This window comes from Anthonomus grandis, chromosome 11 (assembly GCF_022605725.1).
Source record: "Anthonomus grandis grandis chromosome 11, icAntGran1.3, whole genome shotgun sequence".
Lineage (NCBI taxonomy): Eukaryota > Metazoa > Arthropoda > Insecta > Coleoptera > Curculionidae > Anthonomus > Anthonomus grandis.
The window spans coordinates 9,552,654-9,561,867 of NC_065556.1; the positions used below are offsets into that span (position 1 = coordinate 9,552,654).

Here is a 9,214-nt window from a genome sequence, read left to right on the forward strand (position 1 = left end):
GGAGTTATAGCCCTTTAGATTTTAACTAAGAAAACTAAACTTGAATATTGTAATTCCTGTAAAGACAATTTGGACCATGCTATGGCAAGAAGAGGCAACAGTTCCCAACAATAACCTATTTTATTTAAATAACCCTATTTACACTTTAAAAACTAAATAACTGTTCTGTAGAGGCAAAATCTACAAAATGTAATTAATGATTACTTTTTATAAAATGAAAATATTAAATATAGTTATACTTACTTTTAGTTCGATTATAACTTATGGGTGTGTTTTAATTAAAATAAAATATTGTATATCACAGGGAAAGTTCATGACCCTTATTAGGTGGGTGTAGTATTAAAAATTATTAAAAATGTAAATTATACCCAACCAGTATTACAAAACTATAAACGATTGAAAAAGTTAAAAAAATGTAAATGAATAAGAATGACTTAATTATAAAAAAAATAACAAAATAACTGGCCTGAATTATCCGTTCCCAGTTAGCGATACATCGGTCTTTATTAACCTTTGTTGTTTAAATAGCGCTCATAACCGCCGAGAATGGAGTTAGAATCCTTCACAGTACATGTGACTTGGAAACCAGGCTAGTGTCACAGATGGTACATCATAGAACTCCAAACCATTAAACCCTTAAGGAAATGGTAAAAATAAGAAGTAATATTCAAAATGATGAGAAAACGACAAAAGAAAAAAACCTTGAAACAATTTTCAATAAATATCTCAATGTCACCATTCCGGTGCGAATAAAGAAATTGACAATCACTCACCTCGCTAAGTTTCCTAATAAATCTTAAGGATCCTGTTAAGGAATTACCAAATCATAGCTTTAAGTAGAAAGAGGTTCCAAGAAACAAATAGCAAATTTACGTGTATCTCTACCAACACTAGAGGTGGGTTGCTAAATAGCAACCTGCTATTTTATAACTGGTGTTGTTTGAAATAATTGTAATTGCTGTGTGTCCAAAAAATAACTGCTATTTTTGTAGCAGCTAAAATAGCAAAATAATAATGAGCACGCGAGCCGATTTTGGTTTGATGATTGCGATGCGCGATCTGCAACTGCGACTGAACCGTTAGAAGCGATTCGGCAATTTTTGACTATTTACGGATATTTAGCATTTTTAGCAAGTAAGGTAGAGAGACCAATCTTTATGATGACCGGAATTCAGCGAAACAGGAATTCGGGCCACATTATTTTATATGGTCTGTTTTTAAAAAACAAAATGTGTTTTGTAGTTGTTTTTTCCCTGGAAAAGAGGTGGTTATTGGGTGACAATATCTTAATATTTAATATATAGTACAATTCTAGGAGGTATTTGAGCCAGGAGGATATAATATATCCTAATAACGTTCATATATATAATAATAACAAGTAGACGCGTAGCGTCAATAAGTAGAGGCTACGCATCTACTTTAGTCCGTGGGGACCAGTAGAAATTTTTAATTTTTTTGTCAGTACTAATAAAAATTTTTCCAATTATCCAAGGAGTGCCCTAAACACGTAGAGGGGGAAGAAACCTGCCGTATCCTCGTAAGGCTCTGAGTTCAAACCTTAGCCTCGGCATGGTGCTCTACCTGACTTTTTCTTTTTTTAGTACTTCGAAAAAATTAACATCTATAGTATATACACAGAGAAAAGCAAAGGTCATATTATATATTATAATCAGCAATAAATTTCATTTAAATATAACTTATTTATTTCTGGGTATCATGCTTCAGAGAATCATGATGTGTTACAATACGCTCCGCTCTCAAGTAACTCTTATACATATAACCAATATTCAATGATACCTTCTTATTTTATTTGTAGGTTTTGTAGTCACCAGACGAGAGATCCTATACTCTTAAACACCAAAATAATACACTCGTTAACGGGTAACAATACTTTATTGTACCAATCGTACAAGAAAACAGCTACATAGCTTAGACACGTGGTAGTCAACGACTTTTACAACCAGTCTCTGTCACGACTCAGGTGCAGCCTAATTCGCCATAATGGATCGAATACATCCTGACAATTGACAGCCTCCCTTCCACTCTCGGAGTGAGTGAGAGGGCGATACAAGTCCCCACACACTCCCCTCCTAGTGTGAACGTTACAATTCAACAAAGTCACAAACATTATATAATATGCAAAGATTAATAAAATTATGCATTAGCAACATTAGAATAACACAAAGTTACAAACACTATAATATGCAAAGATTAATAAAATTATATATTTGAAAATCTCACTTGCTTTTTACGAGCGTAAGTTTTTAAAACCTTTTCAACCATTGGTACTGGCAAATCGCCAGGACCGTCCAAGTCGTGGGTTCCAGCCAAACTGGATGAGGTGACTGGCGAATTGCCAGCACCATTCAAGTCCTGGGTTCCAGCTAGACTCGAAGGGGTGGTTAAAGGAGGGTCGCTATCAAGTGTATCAGCTAACAAGTCTTCAGACATGAGATATGCCGGCTTAAGTAGCTCAACCGAGACGCTTTTCGTTTTCCCGTTGATATCGATATCAAACACCCTATCGGACGGTCTTTTAACAACCTTGTAAGGTCCGGAATAAGTTCGTTCGAGTGTCTTCGCAACAACATTGCGTAAGAAAATATGGGAGCATTCATATAAATTTTTAAAAACAAACGCGCGCCTCTTGTGGTTATGTGTGACTGGAACAGGCCTGACAAGTCGCATAAACTCACGGAACTCCTCAATGAATGTGCGAGGATCAGGAGTAAAATCCCCTTCAAGAAAGAATTCGCCAGGCATGCGAAGTGTTGTGCCAAACAAGAATTCGGTAGGCGATGCCTCGGTGTCAGCACGAACATGAGCGCAACCCTAAAAGAACCGTGGATAAGGTCCGCGTCCAATTCTTGTCATTGTGACACTTCAAAGCGGCTTTAAGGCAACGATGCCAACGCTCGATCATTCCGTTTGCCGCGGGGTGGTAAGCAGTCGTATGGATGTGTTGAGTGCCAATAAGGCTAAGTAAGGCTTTAAATAAGGTGGCTTCAAACTCAAGACCCTGGTCAGAGGTAATAACTTTGGGAGACCCATAACGAGAGACCCATGTATCATAAAAGGCCCGCGAAACAGTTTGGGCAGATTTATCCGGGATTGGAATGGCCTCTACCCAACGGGAGAACCGATCAATCATTGTCAAAATATAATGGAAGCCGTTGCTTGGAGGCAGAGGGCCCACCAGATCGATATGTACGTGGTCGAAACGACCATCAGGGGTTACAAAATGTTCAGGAATAAATTTGACATGCCTAGAAACCTTGGCATGCTGGCAATCTAAGCAGGTTTTGCACCATAGTGCAACATCACGGTGCAGACCGGGCCAAATGTACTTCATGCGAATTTGCCTGTCAGTTGATTTGGTTCCACAATAAGCAGCGTTATGTATACGATCAAAGATCACGCGCCGTAATGGCAAAGGAATAAAGGGGCGAATGGAGTCGCCAGAGATATCACAATATAAAGATGTCTTGTCAGGACCAAAGTCGAAGGTTTTAAAACAGAAGTCTTTATGGGGGGTCTTAATAAGCTCTGCCAGTTCTTCATCTTTGCTCTGCAAATCAGAAATTTGTTTTAGAGAGATGTCTATGGGTAGAGAAAGAGACTCAATACGTGACAAACAGTCAGCCACCACATTATCTGAACCTTTAATGTATTCAATGCACGTAGTAAATTGGGAAATGTATGAAAGTTGGCGAGATTGCCGGGGAGAAGCTTTGTCTGGACGCTGAAGAAAAGCGTAGATCAAGGGCTTATGGTCGGTCACAACCTTGAACTCCTGACCTTCAAGATAATGCTCAAAGTATTTAATTGCCTCGTAAATGGCTAGCAATTCCCTATCGTAAGGACTGTATCGAGTCTGCCGAGGGGACAATTTCTGAGAAAAGAATGCTAAAGGCTCCCAAGACTGCTTCGTTCCATCAATCGGTTCAGACAGTTGTTCGAGGGAAGCACCAATCGCAATGTCAGAGGCGTCGGATACCACACGGAGTTCCGCGCCAGCGCGGGGATGGACTAGTAAGACTGCACTAGCTAGCTCCTGTTTAACTTTTTCAAAAGCTCGTTCAGACTGATCCGTCCAGATGATAGGACTTTGATCATTTTTACGCGAGTCCTTGAAATATGCATTTAAAGGAGCTTGAGAGGAGGCCGCGGTAGGAATATTGCGATGGTAAAAATTTACCATGCCTAAGAAGCGGCGAAGCTGAGAGACCGTAGAAGGCTTGGGGAAACTTAAAATGGCTTCAACCTTAGTAGGAATAGGAGATATACCACGATGGTTAATGCGATAACCCAGAAAATCAATTTCATTAACGGCAAGAACACATTTGGCGGGATTTAAGCGAAGACCAAATTCTCTAAGTCTTTCGAAGACTACTCGTAAATGAGTGTGATGGTCTTCAATGGTTTTGGAGAATACTTAGAACATTGAAAGGCTAGAAGTAGCATGCCGTGGAACTATGGGCAGGTTTGTTTGCTTGCAACATCTCTGATGCAATGATGCCAAGTGCTTATAGAGAAATGGCAAAAATCACTTTATAATATCATAAAAATTTTCAGTTGTTTCCAAAGGCACAAAACAATACTACTGCTCCCCTTTAATAAAATATCAAGCATTTTTTTAAAATAAATTTGATAAGATACTCTATATCGAAGTCAATATAAGTTAAGTAAATGAAAATAAAGTACGAAGAAACGAAAAAACGGTAATGGCATCGCAACGCCGCTCGATCGCATTGTGGATGTCACAGATACAAGCACGACGTCACTTTACCAGTGACGTCGTCAACAAATATTTACCTGATAAATTTTAATAAATAAGTAATGAGTAATATTACCATTTATGAGCTATTTATGTGTTTTTTTTTAATGGACTTCATTAGAGGAAGGTCCTAATGAAAGGCAGCATTTTTGTCAAAGCATTTTTATGGAAATTAAATATTTTATTAATATAATATTATAGATTTCTTAATAAATCATGTTTAAGACACAAATTTTTAACATTTTGCAAAATTTTATTGTTATTGTTATATTGGACAAAACTCAGTTTTACATTACTTACTTATATCACATAATATATATTTCTATGCTGCTGACTTTTTCAAAGGGGCAGTATTGCTTCAGCGGAAAAAGTTAAAACTACAAGGATGTTCAAATTGTGAAGGAGTTTGCAGGTTTTTTGTAGGTTATAAGATTTTTATTATGAGTATTTAGCCTGTATAATGGTTTTGAGACATTTAATAGTGACCTATATAATACCTAAGACCAAATATATCATATTAATTTATACTAAAAAACAAAGCTAAGAATAAAGACTATGTACAATAGATTAGATTAAGATTAGGCTTTTCCATAAAATCATGTTATTATTTCTTAAGTATTTTAATAATGACTTCAGACATCTAATTCAATTTCTTTGGCGCAAATTTGCTTGTTGCAATCTTCGAATTTTAATTTTTTGTTCTATATTTTTTTTCCATAATCTGGTGATAAGTGATTAAGCTCTTGAAACGGTGGAATCATCAGTGCTTAGGTCCTCAGGATATCATTTTGATTTTACCCTAGAATAATATACATAAAAATATAGTATTACCAAAATTAAAAAGAAAAAATTAAAAAAATGTATTATGATAATCCAATTGATCAATAAAATGTATGTTATTATAGAGAATCTTTGTAATGTCATACATTTGATTAATTGCATTTAATTAAACAAATATAATACAATAAAATACCATATCACTTTTAAATAAGATATATAGAATAGGATGATATATGGCATAAAACTAGTAGTCTATTTTGAGTGTATTTTTACCTTTTCCTTGGCAGAGTCAGGGAATGTGTAGCAGTTAAACAAAAACGGCTTGGATGAGAAATAGTAATTGTTGACCTAGACTCCACGGTTACTGTAGAACTATAATTCTCAGATGCAGTTATTGTTGATGATGAATGATCAGATCTGTAATTATACAAAATTTGGTGTATCAAGAATATTAATCTATTTTAATTATCCATACATGTCTATATTAGCTTCACTGTTTGTACTATATACCATTTTGAAAGCTAAAGACGTTTTTGCACTCTTCAGGAAAGCTACCCCTGTAGCTTTGAAGGGTAAATCACTTGGTAAATTAACTGAATTATTGGCTGCTGTGTTTCTAACCAGTGCATCAGAAATCCTAGTAAAAAAATAGTTTTACACACATACCTAATAAGTATTAGGTATAAATAAATCTTATATGAGTAACACTAATACTTTTTGTAAAGAAGCTGTATGTTTTACAACATAGCCCAAGCGCAAGTTTTAAAAGGTTGTTTTTTTAGCTTACATAATGTAGTAAATAAAAGCATGCAAACCTTTATCAATAATTCTAAGGTAAAATATACTCATACTTTATAAATATACTAGAAAAATATATTTAAAAAAATTACCTTTGAGGTAGAGCTGATTTTTTTAATAAATTCTGGCTACTGATAATATTATCTCCCTTAAATCACTTCTAAGGATGTGATCTGAACAAACAAATATGTTCTTTTTAAATGTGTTGATTTCCATTAATGAAACCCATTGTTCCCTTTGGGCATAATCATTAGGCAATCTATAATAAGTATTTGATATTTAATCAAAAAGCAGAAAAAAATTACAGTAATAAATTAATATGTGGTGCCAATTACTATATATATTATTGTAAGTTGCAATAAGGTAAAACAAAAAAAAATTATGGAACAAATTTTAAAGAAAGACAAAATTAACTTTATACATAGATATCAAACTATATATAGATAGGTACATAGGTATTATGCGTTTTTTCTGCTAAAACAACAAAAAAAAAACATAAAATCCTGTAATAAAACCAGGGGCAAAATTCTAGTTTTATATCTTTTATAGCCTATTAATAGATGAATATGTTCAAAAAAATATTTAGATTTAAAAATATAAATATGTTGGTATTTTACTCACACTTTCACATTCAAATTTTTATTAGGTTTATATCTATAAGATCCCCTATTCTACGTTTATGATGATGGTTACCCCATGATGTGATGTTATGAAAGTATCGGTACTTACTTGTGAAAAGATCGGCTTGAATCACCTTTTTATCATGATGCGGCACAAACGACACAAGTTTTTGCCATCCTAGCAATTTAAAAAAACACTAAAATGTGGCCTTTTTTCCCTTTTAAACCGAAAATTAAAGAAAATACACGAATCCCGAATATAAACAAAAAGCCGTTTGACAGATGACACAACGCGTATGGTTTAGGCGCTTAAGCTCCGGTGTTGTCGCTTCCAATTTTTTAGAAGCAGTTTTAGGGATAAGAATGTTAATAATTTTGTTTTTTTTTTGCTTAAGGATATTATATTTATTCTTAAAATAGGTTAATTGTAGTATTTATACTTTTTATTTTAAATTTTCCTATAAAATATAACAGAAATAAGTTAAATTAACGTTATAATGTTTGTTAAAATATAGCTAAAAATTTCCTCCGTTGGAAATTTGTGTCGACTTGACAACAGAGAATCGGCACATATGTTTGTAAATAAAACACCCCTCTTGCCCCTGTGCACATGTTGGACTCAAACAAAGTTGTTGTTTACTAATTCTAGCCTTTCAATGTTCTAAGGGAGAATACCAAAATATCGTCCTGATAAGCAAAGGTAAAATCAAGATTGTTCAAGGCTTGGTTGAGATATCTCTGAAAGGTCTGGCTAGCATTACGCAAGCAATGCCTTTTCAAATCTTTTCGATGTCCTCAGGATGAACTGGAATCTGCTGATAAGCACGAATAAGATCAAGCTTGCTGAAGATTTTTTTACCATGTAATTCACTGGAGCAGTCATATAAATGGGGAATGGGATATTTATCCGGTTTGGTGACCGCATTCAACGGTCTATAGTCACCACACACCCGCCACTCGGTGTCACCCTTTTTGACCATATGAATGGGACTTGCCCAAGAGCTAGAAGAGGGTCTACACCTACCAGTGTTTATCCAATGCTGGAATTCCATTTTTGCATACTTAAGCTTATCAGGCGGTAGCCGACGAGCCCGAGCTGACAAGGGAGGTCCTGACGTAACTATATGATGGAAAACTCTAGGAATTTTTGGAGGAATATTGCAGGAGCTGCCTGTAATTTCTGGGAATTCTGAAAGAATTTTTTTGCACTCACTATCTATCAGCACACAATGTATGGAGTGTACAGGAGCCTCTTTGACAATTCCTTTAGAGCATAGCTCAGTTGAAGTGTCCAGTAAACATTTCCTGCGTAGATCAACCGCCAAATTATACTGAAAAAGTAAATCGGCGCCAATAATGGCATATGGAACCTCCGCGATACAAAAGTTCCAGGATATGTCGCGCCGCAGCCCCAAATTCAGAGTACGAAGCGCCTCACCATAAGTATTTATGAAGCTATTATTAGCGGCATAAAGTTTTAGCCGAGCCGGTCTGTCGCGAAACCTAGGATCGACTGGCACTAGCGAAATGTCCGCACCGGTATCGACAAGATAAATTTGACCTGTGGTTCTGTCACGGATATGAAGACGTCGAGAAGGTCCAATCACACCTTTACCTGCCGCCTCCAAACAGGAAGGTGTAGAATTTAGTTTTTTGGCTTAGCCGAAAATTCCGCGAACATTTTACACCACTCTTTGCACGAAAGAGCGTTATTCGGGTATTTCTGATGCGCATAACATAACTCGGATTTCGCAGAATTACCCCTGCGACCCTGATTGGACCCAGACCGTGACCGACCGCGACTGCATAAGCGTTTAAATTCCGTTTGCATTTGCTTAAATGATTCCATCATGGTGTCAAATTTTGCCTCGAGCTTTTGAATTCAGGTCTACCGGCAATGATGGCACAGGTTTTTTAAACACCCCGAAAGCTTGGGGAAATTCAGCGTTCGAACCAGGTTGACACGAAATCTTGTCGGCGATAGTGGCTAAAGTTTCAAGGTCCTTGTCTGATACAATCGTTAGAATGTCGCGCTGTTGTTGCGAAAGACAATCGAGAAAGATTGTTTTAAGAACTTGATCCGAGAGGTTACTTTCATTCAAATCACGAAGTTGACTCAATACTATAGAAGGTTTGCAATTAACATCGACACGACCCTTTAATAACTTTTTTAAGCTGTCCTCCTTAGATAAGGAAAAACGTGAAACAAGCTTGGCTTTTGCTTGTTCAAACGCATCAC

At 36.0% G+C, this 9,214-nt stretch overlaps 1 long non-coding RNA gene across 1 annotated transcript; it reads right to left on the reverse strand.

Annotated features, from left to right (window-relative positions):
• Nucleotides 1-5,506: 5,506 nt before the first annotated feature.
• Nucleotides 5,507-6,176, reverse strand: LOC126742028 (uncharacterized). Its single transcript, XR_007662464.1, has 3 exons — nt 6,033-6,176; nt 5,831-5,974; nt 5,507-5,576 (listed from the first exon to the last, which is right to left on the reverse strand). It is a non-coding gene; the product is annotated as an uncharacterized LOC126742028 (long non-coding RNA).
• Between the last annotated feature and the right edge of the window lie 3,038 nt (nt 6,177-9,214).